The sequence below is a fragment of the Salminus brasiliensis genome, chromosome 7 (assembly GCF_030463535.1).
Source record: "Salminus brasiliensis chromosome 7, fSalBra1.hap2, whole genome shotgun sequence".
Lineage (NCBI taxonomy): Eukaryota > Metazoa > Chordata > Actinopteri > Characiformes > Bryconidae > Salminus > Salminus brasiliensis.
This window is the reverse complement of record NC_132884.1, coordinates 28420033-28428879: the sequence shown is the minus strand read 5'-3', so window position 1 is coordinate 28428879 and position 8847 is coordinate 28420033.

The window sequence follows — 8847 nt, the reverse complement described above, 5'->3', positions numbered from 1 at the left end:
TAGATCTTGGAACATTGCTGTAAGAATTTGATTGTATATAGCAACAAGAGCATTAGTGAGGTCAGGATGTTGGATGATCACCACCCCACCTCATCCCCAAGGTTCAGGGACTAGACAAGTTGTGTGTGTATGTGTGTGCACATCTGTATCAGCGATGGGTGCAACTTAAAAGTAGCTAAATGCATTCATTAGAACAGATGTCCACAAACATTTGGACATACAGTGTAAGTTTGGATAGCTACAGCTTTCATTTCTTGTGTCTTTCATGTTTGTTGTAGATGATACATTATCCCAATTCTCTGCATAATCCACGTTTCCTGCACAACTCTTAAATGGCAGAAAAAAGGAGTCAGGAATTCAGGAGCATTATTTTTTTTTGTTTTCTCAGAATATCACTTTCCAAAGCTGTCATTACTTGAAAATGGATGTATTACATTTGGGAATCACTAGCATAGCTGATGCCCAGAACATCTCCTGTCTGCACTGTTCATGGTGCCGTCTGACAAGCTAGCAAGCATGTTTGACCTCATGCAGGTGTTATGACACATTGTGGGAGTTGTTAGGACCACAACATCTGTACATCTGTCAACCTACATGTGGGATTAAAAATGAATGTATCATTTGAAAGCGTCTGGTAGTATGTGGGGTGCTTCAGAAACACCTGGCCGCACTCAAAATCCAGTGTGAATTTTACACTGTTTTTTCGGAGGCTGTAATAGTAAAGCAACTCTGATCCTAAGAATAGCTACGTAAATAAATCATTATTGCTATAAACACACATAGCAGTTAAAGAGCCATGCTTTTAGCTTGCTTTAAAATGTTTTTCTCTTCTTTGTTCACTAGATGGCGATGTGGCTCCTGCATGTTTAGAAGAAGGATTCAGAAATTGCATTAGCTGTTCTGAAGGTAATGTCTGCTATAGCTGTGAGGAAGGGACATAGGCCTCCATAACAGAACTCTGTAACACATGGGTGGTAATAGAGAATAAACTTCATAATGGTCATAGAGGTCACAGGTTTGATCCTACCTGCTGGCTCTGGCTTTTGTTTTTTTAGATAAATCATGTACCTCAACATGGCTCTGGGGTGGATGACCATCTGCCTGGTGAGAATTAAAGTCACTTTGGTTTCCAGCATACATAATGACATTACTGCCTCTGTCAGCATTAGGGATGAGTGGATTGCACCAGATTCCCCACTCATGGAGCTTTATCCACCTCATTGAAAACCCAGATCTACCAGAGCTAGGCGGTCACAGACATACCAGCCATGTGTATTTGTTGTTTGCATGGGTATCATCCTTATAACACAATTTTTTAAAACTAATCAGTGCTACAGTTTTTGTTGTTTTGACGTTGTTCTCCAGCACAGTGGGTTTGTGAAGAAATGCTGATTATGATAAACTAAAATGAGTTAATAAATACTCATACTCTTTCCTGGGATGCTTCTTAGACCCAGACGGGCTGGAGAACAGCTCCCACCCCATGCATGAGACTCTGGCAGCACTGGGCAGCTCCTTTAGTGACAGGCTGCTTCACCCCAAGTGTGTGAGGGAGCGGTATTGCAGGTCCTTTCTTCCTGCTGCTGTCAGACTCCACAACCAGCACTGCTCCCAGTGGACCACACACACACACACACACACACACACACACACTTAACTACACACACACGCTCAGGGAATAGAGATCCCTTAATGTAAAAATACAATGGGCAATACCCCCCCCCACACACACACACGTGCAATTAAGAGTCATTTGCAATTACCTGTAAATAATCTGTAAATAATACTGTTATTGCTTTTTTACTTCTATTATTTATTTTGTGTGTATAGTGTAATTTATCTACATTTTTGAAACTGAGTGTCTTGCTATCCCTTTCTGCTGTGACGCTGAGAATTTCCCCACTGTGGGACTAATAAAGGATTATCTTATCTTAATATGAGTTTAAAATGTGTCAGCTCTATATTAACTATATAAAGGAGACCTCACTTAACTGGGCAACTGACTGGTTGGCTGGAGTCCCCACACAGATATCACTGGAGACTAGCTATATTTACCATGTGCTGTAATGGAGCCATTTCCTCCTTGTTTTGGGGACTTTTTGGTTTCATATCCAATAATAACGTATGTAATATAGATTTCAGACCTCCCCACCTCATTCCCAACTCCCCAACTCATCTCAAAAGTACTGAATGGACCACCATCATTCCAGAGAACACAGTTCCACTGCTCCACACCTTAATGCTTAGGGGGGCTAAGCATTAGTGGGGGGCCCTCTAGCCCACACCTGGCATTAGACATTGTGCCAACAGGTTCATGTTTGTCTGCTCCAGAGATTTCTATTCCATTGGCAGTACTTCTCTACAGGGACCAGACAAGCTGTGTGTATGCATTTGCACATCTGTGTCAGCAAAGGGTACAACTTAAAGTAGCTGAATGCATTCATGTTTCAAACTAAATAAGAGAAACACCTGAGCATTTTACCTTTGTATAATTTACAGTAGATGTTCAGTAAAAGGTACAGTACATGTACAGTATTACCATTACACTTCTAGGCAGTAGAAATAGTAGAATATTTTTGTCCTTAGTTATAAAGAAAAGCTGTCAGTCTGCACTAACAGTCACCATGTTAAACAGCTGAAGTCCTCCCTAAATGATATTTTTTTTCTAGCTTGAAACTTAATGATGAATGACGATACTTCCGTAAAAGCTCTACAGCACCAGAGTGAATAGATTGTTTTCGGGTCATGTTTGACCCTTAGAAGACAAGGGGAGTACACTGTATGTATACAGACTACACAAGGGTTAAGGGTTGTCATCGATACAGCTTTGATCAAGTGTGCTTTATTATAAAGACAAAACAACAACGCTTGGGCTGCACTGTAGTGTGCTGCTGTGTGGTAGTCTCTGCAGAGTAACATTTCCTTAGTAAGGCTCAGAGGTGGCCGTCTATGCACTTAGTGAGCAGGTGCCGGATATATCTACCCTAGAGCAGTCGCGTTTCTGCACTTACCTGATTTCCTTCTCATCGTTTCAGTATCAGTGTGGAAGTGTGTGCATGTGTGTTATCATGCTGTACAGTCATAGGCTGATTGTTAGCAGTGTGTGTGCTTATGTTTTTGCTAGGTTTGGAGAGAGAGAGAGAGAGAGAGAGAGAGTAAGAGAGAGCTGATCTGGGTCAAAGCGAAGCCCTGGGTTGCTAGCCTAATCCCTAGGCAGGGGGTCAGTAGAGTTGCACTGAGGTTGTAGCACGGGCTGTGTGCACATTTCTGGAAATGATCAGGAAACCACCAGATAAAACAGATCTCTTATCTGATCTAGATCCAAAGTAGGTTATTTCTAACCAAACCTTGATACTACACATGCAAACTGTGCACCTAAATACAGTCAGAGACGTATTTGGACAGTGACACTAATGTTGTCATTTTGCCTGTGTTGACTTTCAGCTTTAATTCAAGGGGTTTAACAAAAGTATTGCAACTGTTTAGAAATTACATCCATTTTTTACAGGCTCAAAAGTAATTGTGGCCTGTTTTCCCATTATTTTGTGACATGCTAAAGACATAAAAGGCCTGGAGTTGATTCCAAGTTTTAAATTTGCATTTAGTGATTATAAAGTCTATTATCAAGCCTTTCTGAAGGTAAATACAGAAAGTTAAATATTGCTACTTCAAAACTACTATCAGTACAACGCACTGGTACCACATCCATAACAGAAAGGCCAGATTACACTGGTAAAAAGTGAGAAAGAGAAAATGGAAAAGGGAAAGAAGGGTATTGATCTGAACCATACCATGTCATCTGCCAAACATGGTGGAGACAGATACATATAGATAAATTTATGCATATACTTTTATGAAATTCCTCACAATTGGATCCAAATATAGTAGCCTAAAGATCTTTTAGGAACCTTCATTCAAATGAGTTTTCTAAAGAACCAGATTTTCTACTGAGGAACTCCAAAGGTTTTTAAGAGCATTGAGGAGTGTTTGAATTCTTGGAGGAACCTGTAGGTTCATTCATTTTTACAGTGCACTGTTAAAAGAAGAAACCCTTGAGCAACATTTGGAGCTTCTTTTATTTGACACTGTAAAGGAGCATCTCAAGTTTTAAGAGGTTTCTCCACAGTTTCATATTGAAGGACACTGCAAAGGTTCCTCAAAGATCTTGTCATTATAACTGTGTGAAATAAACTTTAGCTTTTTGCAAAGGATTTTGTCCTTAAGAATGGGTTCTTCACCTTAAGTGGTTCCTCCACAGTTTCAAACTCCAAAGATCAGGTTCCTCAAAGAGGAACGTTTTGAATTTATCTCACTGAAATAAACTTTAGCTCTTTGCAAAGGCTTTTGTCCTTAAAAATGGGTTATTTTAAAGAAACTCTTAAAGTTCCTCACAAATCTTGTATTTGTAACAGTGAAGTGAGATAAATTCGAGAAGTTCCTCATAGGGGAATTCCAGTACAGTAGCCTGAAGATCTTCTGGGATCCTTCATTCAAATGAGTTCTGAGAAATTCCATGAGTTCTTACAAGCACCTCTTGGAGCACTGTGGAAGTATTTGAGTTCTTGGAAGATCTTTTTTTTATAGTGTATAAATAGAGTAAATAGGAATTATTTAACTTACACTAATGAAAATGCATGAAAGATCATGATCTATGCAATCACACAAGACCTGTATATTATATAGGCTTGGTTTCTGTAGAGCCTGAGTGTATGGACTAATGTGTGTGTTTGTGTGTGTGTGTGTGCACGTGTTATGATGACTTAAATCACTTTAGTTAAACCAGAGCATAATGAGGAAGAGGTGCAACAATAGGGCTGCCGGTTATGTCTGTTTCTGTGTGCGTGTGAATGTATGCGTGGTGTCACACTAATCTAAACAGCTTTGCAGTCAGTTAGCACAATATAGATAAAGGGTTTGAATCAAGTGTCTGGAGCTGGATAAAACCTCTGTATGTGTGTGCTAAAGCCAGGGTGGAGTATATTGGCTCTCTGAGATAAGCATGTGTAAAAGCAAGCGTGTTTATGTGTGTGTAGGGAGATCATGACTGCTCTCTATTTTGGGCTTTGTGGAATGTATTAATATTGCGGGTGTAGCCGTTTGACCCGAGCTGATATGAGTTTCCCTGTTAAAATCAACCGTACTGTTTACTGAGAATTGCGCAGGGCATCACGGCCGCATTACAGTAACTGGAACGCATACAAAAACACAGACCTGGGATGTTTTCTTGTTTACTGCACAAGGAAACTCTGCATTATAGAAATACATGTAAATATAATTGTTTCTTAACATTTCTTCTAAAATCAAGGATATTAATAGGGGGTTGGACCTCACTTTGCTTTATTAAGGTCCTAATCTTCCAGTAAGACTTTATATTAGCTGTTGGAACACTGGCAAAGGTGAATGAATGGAGAGAACATGCCTCTACTGTTTCACAGCCCAGTGCTGTGGGGATTCATACCACTCTAGCTGACCCTTGGTGTTAGTCATATGGTGATAGACGGCTTAGACAGCTCCTCTAGACTGTGCAATTTTACATTTTCTCTCTAAAGACTAAGCGATGCACCTGAAAAGATACTATATGCATACACTATATGGACAAAAGAATTGGGACACCTACACACTATACCTACAGGAGCTTTTATGACATCCCCTTCTAAATCCATTAGCATTAATATGGAGTCAATCCCCCTTTGCAGCTCTAACAGCAGGTTTGGAACTCTGCAGTTAATGAGACAGCAGAGTAGCGGCCACTTTTACGCTCTATGTGCCTCAGCACTCGGCCACCCCGCTCTCTGTAACTTCACATGATCTGACACTTCATGGCTGAGTTGCTGTGGTTTCTAAACACTTCCACTTTTCAATAATACCCCTCACAGTTGATGGTGAAATATCTAGGAAGGAAGAAACTGGCAACGGCGGCGTCATATTACAGTACCACTCAGCTCTTTAGAACAAGAAAGGCTGACTGCAGATCTAGAACTAGATGTTTGATTTTATAGAGCTGTATGAAACACTTGAATTCAGTGATTAAGATGTGTGTCCCAATATTTTTGTCCATGAGAGTAGAGTCCACCTACCTTTTATTTATTTAACCAGGCCTTACTAAGGTTAGAAATCTCTTTTTCAGGAACAACCTGGCCAGCAGTACATAAACATAAACAGACTGTTCCCACATGGACATGAAACAGACATTGCCTGGAAAACCCTCATGTAATACCCTCTCAAGGTTTTACACACTTCCACACCTGAAGAAGCATCATATATGCATCAGTGACACCACCATAAGTTTGGAAACTTCCTGAAGCACATTCCAATCATGAGGGGCAGTTTTCCAGTTCTGTCCTTGTAAACTTAGTAAACTGAGGACAGTGATCTGCAGAAAGGCTGGAACTTCACATTAATTATCGACTAAACCAATTAAATTAACCTTGGAATGAATTCTTTAACATACTAGGTACCAGGTACCAGGCACTGTCCTCCAAGTGTGTTGGTTGCCCGGTGCCGTTGTATTGGTGGTAAAAACGAGGCAGTGGCTGGTTGTGCATATGTTGGAGGAGGCATGTGTCAGTCCTCACCCTCCCAGTGTCTTACAGGTGTATTACATGTGATGGAGTACTAACGAGTTGGTAGGGTAATTGGGTAATCTAAAGGAGAAAAATTGGGTAAAAACGCAAAAAATAACCTGCTTGCAATAGAGGTGTGTGAAGTGTAATTGGTAAAGAGCATTCAATCAACTGAAGTCACACATCTCTATTACAAACATGGTTCTTTACTGAACCAAAAGTGGTTCTTCCAAAGTGGAATAATTAAAAAAAGTTGTAGCACCTTTAGAGTAGAGTAGTTTAGAGTAGAAGAATCATTCATTTCTGTAGGACTTTGGCCTTCTAGATTTTTCGGTTTAGTGAAGAATGGAAAATCTGTAATTCTCTGATGTTTTAAGCTAAACCTCTCCAAACATCTACAAATGACTCCAAAGAGTCTGAGCTAAGTAAATGGGTCATTGGTTTTGTGAAAACTTCATGTTGAGCTTGTATGTTATTTTGGGACAGTGGACATATGTTGTTAATGTTAACGTTAATGTAATGAAATCTGTTGTACGTGTTTTCCCACAGTTCTACCATAATACCAAAACATCCTGTTCTACATAGATGTCCTACATGTTTTTCTTCCTTCCTATTTGTATGTTCCTACACATGTAAACCACCTTAAAAAAAACCCCAATGGAGTTACCAGGGAAGTGGAAAGAAAATAACTTACTGCTGGAGCACTGCTAGTGACCAAATCTGTGTTCAAGCAAGAAACACACTAGTACACAGTAAATTTGTCAGTGTTAAATCAACACTATAAGTATATTAGTGTTAAATCAACACGGTAAATGCTCATTTTAACACTTACAGTGTTCATTTAACACTAAAAGTGATGATTTAACACTGGCAAATTTACTGTGTACTAGTACTAGGATGTTTCAGTACTGCCTTAGAGATATCAGGGAGACTTCTAGAGCATGAGTCCCTCAACCCAACATACCATTACATCAAAGTAATGTATCAGCAAGTTTAAAGTGAGGTTAGTGGTAATGCTTACTGGAATAGAGGCCAAACACTATGCCGTCGGTATAGATATTCATACAAGGGTAGTTTTAGGAGTAGTGTGGACGCTGTAAGTGGCCTGTGGTGGTTCTCATGTGGGTCATCACGTGTATGTGTGAGTATTTCTGGAGAAAACCACACTGTACTGTGTGCTGCACCAGCTGGGGACCCTGCTGACACCTGTACAGTGGCATCTTACATAACACAAACACAGAGCGTGAGAGAGAGAGAGGGAGAGAGAGGGAGAGAGAGAGAGAGAGAGAGGGAGAGAGAGAGAGGGGAGGGGGGGTGGTATTTAAATTAATCTTTTATCTCATCCCAAGCCCAGATGAAGATTCAGTACAATCCACAATAGACTTGCATACTCATCGAGAAGCTGCTGAGAGACTGAAAAAATACAAATATTAGCAGGTAGGAAGGATGACTGTATTACATTTCTGTTTTCTTTTTCTGATCCTTTTAAACTGCCAAACCAGACAGAAAGGTAATTTTAGTCTCTTTGCTCTTTCACTCAAATGCAGATATCTCACACATATCTGACACAGATATGAGCTGACCACAGCAAACCAGTTTAAAAAAAGGAAACCATTTTCTTTTAAGGTGACACTTCTTATATGTCACTGGCAAAGGAAACAGAATGGGACATTTACTTGAAGGGGAAGTCCACCCCTTTTACTGTTTTTCTGAAGTGAAGAAGTGTTGTTCTCGAAAGCAGTATAAACATGCTGTCTGATACCCGAGATATTGTTTTTTGAAGGAAAGGGCAGAGGATGAGGCATGCTAGGAGTTCACTACAGGGATTAGAAAGTCCTGAGGGAAGTGATGGTAGGATGAATGGTTGTCTCTGGAGTATACAGATTGGGAAGTTCCTATCTAGGATTGTTCTCCAAGTGTCCCATTTCAGGGAAACATCATTAGGAGGAGTAATGCCTCTGATGCTCAGAGACCTGTAACAAAGGGATATATATATATACTATTAGGATTTATGCAAAGCAAATTCTTTATATAGGAAATCCATGGGATTATCTATAACTACTCAACAGAATCTGTGGTGGACAACGACTTAAATACCAGGGACTTGCAAGGTTCAGTTTCTCTAATCCTTCTAATGCAGAGATAATGAACAGGCTTGATTATAAGCTGTGATTAAAAGAAGCACAGCATGAAAAATGCTTCTTTTGAGAATCCTTTGGTTCCAGATGGGATCATTCCTTGAAGTCGTTTCACCGAACTCAACTATATGGAAGTTACATCTATA